Source organism: Phalacrocorax carbo, chromosome 1 (genome assembly GCF_963921805.1).
Source record: "Phalacrocorax carbo chromosome 1, bPhaCar2.1, whole genome shotgun sequence".
NCBI lineage: Eukaryota > Metazoa > Chordata > Aves > Suliformes > Phalacrocoracidae > Phalacrocorax > Phalacrocorax carbo.
The window spans coordinates 9,030,339-9,037,280 of NC_087513.1; the positions used below are offsets into that span (position 1 = coordinate 9,030,339).

General features: G+C 48.9%; 1 protein-coding gene across 2 annotated transcripts in view; it reads right to left on the reverse strand.

Moving 5' to 3' along the window:
• The window catches only part of GRM3 (glutamate metabotropic receptor 3), a 114,930-nt gene extending 113,854 nt beyond the window's left edge, over positions 1-1,076 (reverse strand). For both annotated transcript variants that reach the window (XM_064443737.1, XM_064443720.1), the window contains exon 1: positions 391-1,076. The gene's annotated coding sequence lies outside the window, so the exon portion shown is untranslated. The remainder of the gene's footprint in view (positions 1-390) is intronic.
• Positions 1,077-6,942: the final 5,866 nt, after the last annotated feature.

Sequence of the window (6,942 nt, forward strand, 5' to 3'; positions counted from 1 at the left end):
CCCCCCCCCCCCCCCCCCCCCCAGCTACGCACTACAGGGGTCCCCCCTGCGCCCTACCTGTCCTCTGCAGGTGCGAAAACCCTTGCCCGCCTGCCCCCCCTTCCTCCTGGCCCCTGGCTCCCGTCAGCAAACCTCTTTGCAAACCGCCACTCTAAACTTTTTCCCCGGGTGTACATCCCGCGGGCCGCGGGCAGCGGCTGCAGCTCGTCGGGAGGGCAGGGTGGGGGTGCGGGTTGCAGGGACCGAGGCTGCAGGGTGTGGGATGCGAGGACTAGGATGCGGGATGCGGGGCTGTGAGGACCGGGATGCACGGAGCCGAGACGCAGGATGCAGAGACCGGGATGTGGGATGCAGGGACCAGGACGCGGGATACCGGTGCCAGCTCCTTACCGTGCAGTGAAGGTAGGTCCCAGCGAGGGTCTCCAGCTGCTCCTGGGCATCGCGGACCTCTCGATGTGCTCGCTAAACATCCACCAGGGACTCTCACCCCCCAAACTTGTGTGAGCTGCTTCCTCCGGGAACAGTCACGCTTTCTCCCCCCCACCTTGGATCGGATCCCGACGGAAACTCATCGAGGCCTCCTAAACGGTCAGGGGTAAGGCTGGGAGGGAGAAGGAGAAGGGGGCAACGGGAGGGAGAGACTGCAGTCACCAAGCAATGACCCCCTTCCCTTCCCCTCTCCTCTGGAGCACCCGCTTCCCGTTCCTCTGAGCAACTTCGGCTCTCCGTGGCCAGGCAGCGCCCGCCGCCAGCGCCGCTAATTGGGGTCCCTTTTCGCAGCCTGGCATCTTTCTAGATTTCCTCTCCTTTCCGGGCAAAGGGGATTGGTGCAAAGCTTTAAATTAGGAGGCGACCTAGAGTTGCAAAGACAAGGAGCGAGAGCCGGCTGGCATTTGCAGGCTGCCTCTCCGGGCACTCGGGGCGTGCGGTGGCTCTGCAGCCGGCGCTGCGCGGAGGGGCTGGCTGCAGCTTATTCCTACCGTTTATTCATTTACTGCGTTTCTAGCTCTAACTTTGAAGCTGGCTATCGCTCGTGGCGCGGCCGGCAGCGGGGCGGTGGCCGGGGGCCGCCGGGCGGGGGCGAGCCGCTCTCCCCATGCTGCGGGGCTGCGCGGCGCGGCGCTCCCCGCGCCCGTTTAACTGCGCCGGCAGCGCGGGCAGGAGCGCAGCCCGGGCCCGCGGGGAGGGCACGGCGGGGGGGGGGCGGCGGGACACGGGGACGCTGCTGTCGCCTGGCAACCCTGCATCCCTGCCCCGAGCATCCCTCCCCCAGCGCCCCGATTGGCCGGGGCCGGGGGGGAACACGCCCCTCCGAGGATGCTGCGCTCTGGCACTGCGACTTGTCGCATCCTCAAAAAGCCGGCAGCGGGCAGGGGGGACCGAGAGCAGGCGGGCGAGCCGAGGCTGGCCGGCGTGTTTTATCACCGTCCTCCTGCCTCCTCCCTTCCAGCTGGCTCCGTACATTTGCTTCTGCCCTACCCCTCCTAGAAAAAGAAAGTACTTGTGTGTGTATATATATAGATAGGTAGCTACAAAATATATAAATATATATTTTTTTAATGTGTAGATGTATATAAGTAAACATTTATATTCTACACATGCTATCTGTACTATCTATATTTTTATGTTATCTCTCTATATTCTGTGTCTCCCATATGGCATGATGGAAGAAAAACAGTTACTGGGGAAAGATCACTCCAGAGTGCAGCAAAGCTGGGTGAGAAAGGAAGAAGAAAGCTACTTTTTGTGTTATGTGTTTGAAACCCAAAACATCACCTGGAGTGTTAACAGGAGGTCGTGGTCCTAAGAGAGAATTAAACACCATGAGGTGAGTGTGCTGTAACAGTCAGTGAGGGCGGGTGTGTTGGCTTCAGAGGGCATGAGTTTAAGCCGCGCTGCATGGGGCACCGCTGGTGTTACATGTGGCTTCATTGCTCATCCTCTGCTATGGGAGACAGCGAGCAGCTGCTTCCTGCCGGTTGAGTGCAGGACAGAGAGGGTGGCAGTAAAATCCCAGTACCTCCCTTTCCATCACAGCTCCAGTTGGGACACTGTGAATTTCTCACCTCTAAGTCTTCAGCAGGGAGAAAGTCATCATCCACTCCTCCCCAAATGCCTCCCCCCAGTTTCAGACTTGCCCCAGCCCAGCTGCCCCCTTGTGTACCATCAGTTCTCGGGTAAAGCAAGGAAAGAGGCACTGCAGTCAGGACCTGCAGCAACTCACAGGGGGCCACTATTGTTTCAGCAGCCATGGTTCTGGTAAGGAACTAAGCCAAAGTAAAAGGAAATAAAACAAAAAAACAACCCTGTTTATGTTTTTTTAATATTTTAAGTTATTTAACATCTGCTTATTTTTGTGATCTACCCATTATATTTGAGCTACTTGGCTAATTTTATGAGTTTCTTCTGGGAAGCCAAAGACATTTGCTAAAATGTGCGTGTTAAACTGCTTCATTAAGGACTTCAAAGATAAGCGGGGGGTAAAACTAAAGAGTCCAGTTCCTCTCAGGTTTACCCTACTGTAAATTGGATCAAAAGGTACATGGGACATTGCAGTAACATCAGGGTAAACTGGAATGAACAGGAAATTAGTCCCAATCTTTAAATCACAGTGCAATTTGACCAACAGGCCTGGAATACTTTTTTTTCACAGTCTTGCAGGCTGATTGCTGGGAAAGACTAGTGGGAGGAAGGATCTGATTCTTCATTGCCTTGTACACAGCAGTCATGGCTCAAAGTGAGTGTGAAAGTAACTTTTTGGTTGGGTAGGATATAAAACCCACTGTATATTAAATTGGTCACCACAGGCACCAAGTGGCTGAGAAGTATTATTTCATTTGCAGCACACCACTTAAGAGGCAAGGAGGTGACCTGGTCATTCATGCCTTTGCTTCAGAAAGCATCCCTGGCACTGATGGTTCACTCTTTTTCCATGCCTGCTGCTGTGCGATGTCTGATAATGGTCTCTAACACTGTTACTACTAGCATTTACACCTGATTTATGGTCACAGAGAAGCAGGGAAACAAACCCGACCAGCTGACCAAGCCATACACGGAGGCACCAGGGTTTCAGTCCCACTTTCAGCCAGCGCACTTCCTCAGCTGGTTCTCCCAGCACAACGGGGTCTTGTTTTAGCCCCAACAGAACTTACCCTGTCATCCCAAAGCAGGATTTGAGACCTCATTTCAGTGTATGACTCTAACAGAACCATCTTTATTTTTGTAGGGAAAACAACTGTACCTTGATTCCCTTTTGGGATAGCACATGTTACATCCAGAGGGTGTTGTGAAGATGCAGTCCTGTGCTGAGCATGTGTTTTCAGTCAGGTGCTGAGACTTAGGGGGACACACAATGTTACAATGCAGGGCAATCCAGAGATCTCACTGAAACTCTGTGCTAAGCTGTATTTGGATATTACTAGGCAAATTACTCACTTGAGGCTAAATTCTGCACCTTATGCTACACTTGATTGTTGATATACCCATGGTTAGACACAGCAATCAGGCAGTATAAGTTCTGCCAGGGGGCAGCTTTGGGAAAACAATCATCACCCCTCAATGTCTTTGACTTGGATCTAAAGGAGGAGTCTTACTATGAAATTTATTTATTTCTTTTCTGGCTCTGACGCAAATATGTAAAAGCTACACTAAAGGTTTCTGAAATAGGGATATTTTGCCTTTGTGAATTATCTGTTAGAGAAAAACTAGTTATAGCCAGTTAAAAGATATATTCCTTTCAAACTGAGTTCCCACATCATACCAAATTGAGTTTGCAGAAAGCTTTGATGAGCAGAAGAATTTATTTTTATAAAACTCCTGAATGTGATTAATTAACAGGCTTACCGCCACAAATAAACAGATGCGTATCTTTCTCTTACATAGAAATTTAGCATGAGCTTCAAGATTGTTCACATGGGAACTTTCCAATTTCACATTTGATAGCAAGATACTGTTCCAGCAAAATGCTTTGTAAGATTCCCTAACTTGCTATAAACAGCTGTTTTGAGACACGCTCAAATTATTTGCAGGTTAAAGCTTAAAGTGATGCTTTAGAAAAATTGCAAGTGTGCATGTACAGCCAGTGAGCGATCTATGGATTGGGCCCAGCCTACCTGAATAATTCATGAGGCCTATGATCTTTCCTCCTTCCCTGGGGACCTTACAGAAACGGACAGGGAATAGGGCCACGGATCAATGAGTTTTTTTCTAGCAAATTGTTCCCGCCACCTGATTTCCAACAGCTCTGCAGCTGGTTCCTTTCAGTGTGACTGGGCATAATCTCATTCTGCAGCAGCTGTTCTGAGCTAACAGTTGTGGTCATCACCACAGGACCAAGCCTGGCATATCTCAGTGGTTTGGGACACACATCGGAAGCATCTGGAGATGATATCGTGTTCTCAGAGTCTGGCAATCTCAGGGTGCAAAACACTGGTTTGATGGAACAGGAGGGCTACTCTCCCATTTTTGGGTAGCCACAGGGGTCTAGATGTGTCTTCACAACACTATGGCAATGGCAGTCTCCATTTTTGGAGATACAAAGGCAAAATGTTCATAGGGGCTGATGTAGAGGTCTACAAAGCCCCACACTGTCTGGGTCATCCCTACCTGCCAATTGTAGGTGACAGAAACATACTCCAAAGGACCAGCCCAACGGCACAATGCTTTGAGATGGGTGTGTGTCCCCATCAGGTAATTCCTAGGGGAGATCCACAGCTGTGAAAAGTGTAAGGGGTGTCACTCTGTCATACTCAAGGGCCTCACTGATCTTGGGGCGATGTATTGGACCTCTACCGTGGAAAATTATGTACTCTACCAAGAAGTGGCCATCTAGTGTATTTCTCCTGGGACAAGTATTCACTTTGTTCTCTCTTAACAACACTGATGGTTGATTAACTTCGTCGTGAAGCTCATCATCAAAATGGAATATCTTGTCTTCTTATTGTTAAGCGGTTTTGAAGAGATTTAAGGTCAATACAGATAGTGCAAGAAGTCCCCATGTACATTACTACCAACACTTACCTTCTTATGAGTGATTTGTGTGGCACCCATTGGGACCTCAGTGACATTGTTATTTCCTGTCAGATGTCCAGCGATGACTTTTTCAGCTGACTGATGGGATATTGGCCTAGCACCGATATGGGGAATATGCCATGATATGCTCAGGCTTTTCTTGGGTAGCCTGAGCCTTTCTCAGCCACGTGGACAGTGGAAACTCTGACTATAAGGCTCAACACAACAAAACCCTGGGCTTCACGTGGTATGGTATGGCACACGGAAGGAAGACCGCATTCAGTACTGTCTGTGCGCATGCAGCAGCAGCCTCCCTTCTGCCTCAACCTCCCATGGCCATCAGTGTCTCTGTCTATGCCTTCTCCTCAGCTCCCCTTTCTCCAGCCAACTTTCCCATTTCCTTCAGTCTCCCTCTGCCTTTCTCACCTTCTTCCCTTTTACTTTTTAGACAGTTGGCTGCCTGCTCATGTCTGTTGGCCATGTCTCCAGTTAACCCCAAGCTTTCCTTGCCCCTTCTCAGCAGAGACCTCTTTCCATGGAAAAAAACAGCAGCTGTTGTTCATCTTCATCAGCTACAACAGGGGAAAAGGTCTGGCTTCACTGTGGGAACCAGCTGCCCTCTTTCCACCTCTGCTTCTTTCTCAGAAATCAGGTTTCCCAACATACTTCCAGGGACACACGTGACACCCAGCTGTTGTCCAAGAGGGGCTCCTTCATAAAAATACATGAACAGGCAAGGCTCCCTCCAGGTCCCTGCCAGATATACAAGTATACAACCTCCACAACACTTCCCTAGCCAAAATCCTACTGCAGTTTGTGCAGGTGCAGGGATGAGCATAACACAGGCTCTGCCTGATGTATGCATGATAGGTACAGCACACTTCGAACCTCCTCCAGTTTCTGTTGCTCATTAGTCTGGAGCCAAGGTCTACTATCAGTCTGCATCTTCTCACTCCTCACCTAAGTCTGTGATACAGGAGGTGATATTTGTCTTCTGAGAGGAGACTAGCCTTTCCAAGAAGGAGCAGGGGTCTTCCTCATCTGGGGACGGGGCATGGCACAGTAGCACATTCCAGTCTCTGCTGTATTCTTTAAATTAATACATGCAGATGACCCCATTCTACAAAATCCTGACTGTTATCCCTTTTTCCTACCATATGAATAATTGGGTACCAGATACTGGAATCACCTAACACATTTTGCTTTTGACTTATGTCACCTTAATGCTTCGGTGCATTATTATTATCTTTATTATATTTCAGCTGCTAGCAATCTGGCTTATTCATACTACTCCTTCTTCCCCCCTGAAAAACCCCTAACAACATTTCTTCTGAAACACTTTCCCTTCCCCCATCTCTCTTCTCCGTAGAAATTACTGCATTTACATATTTTGGTTAAGGTGCTTAGGAATTATTGGCAAGTTTGCTTTGCCCCTGGGGGTTTATGCGACACAGTCAAGCTGTGAGCCACTTAAAGCATTGACTGGCTGATAGAAGGGATTGCTTGTGACTCTGAACTAGGGCACGGGCCAAGAAATGTAGCACAATGCTGTCAGGGGCGGTGGCACATAGATCCATTTCCTTTATAATCCTATCATATCTATGCCCTACCACATACAGAGCAAGGCAAAAGATCTACATTTTCCCATTAGCTCAAGATATGAGCTTCCTGTGAAATAAATTTACTCGCAGCCCCTGTGCTGCTGCTTTGCAAGCCTGAAACCCCTGTTTTTATTATGTCAGTGAGTGTATTTCAGACTCCCTTCACACTGAGAATCCATCTGGATATACTACTGTCTAAATGTCCTGCTGAGACTCTGCTTTGCCACTAGTTAAAAATGAATGGCTAAATTTATAAACAGGAAGATTATTGTGTTTGTCTGCTGAAAGATATTCTAGATTTTATCTTGGCTGGGATTTTTGTTGTTAGCGG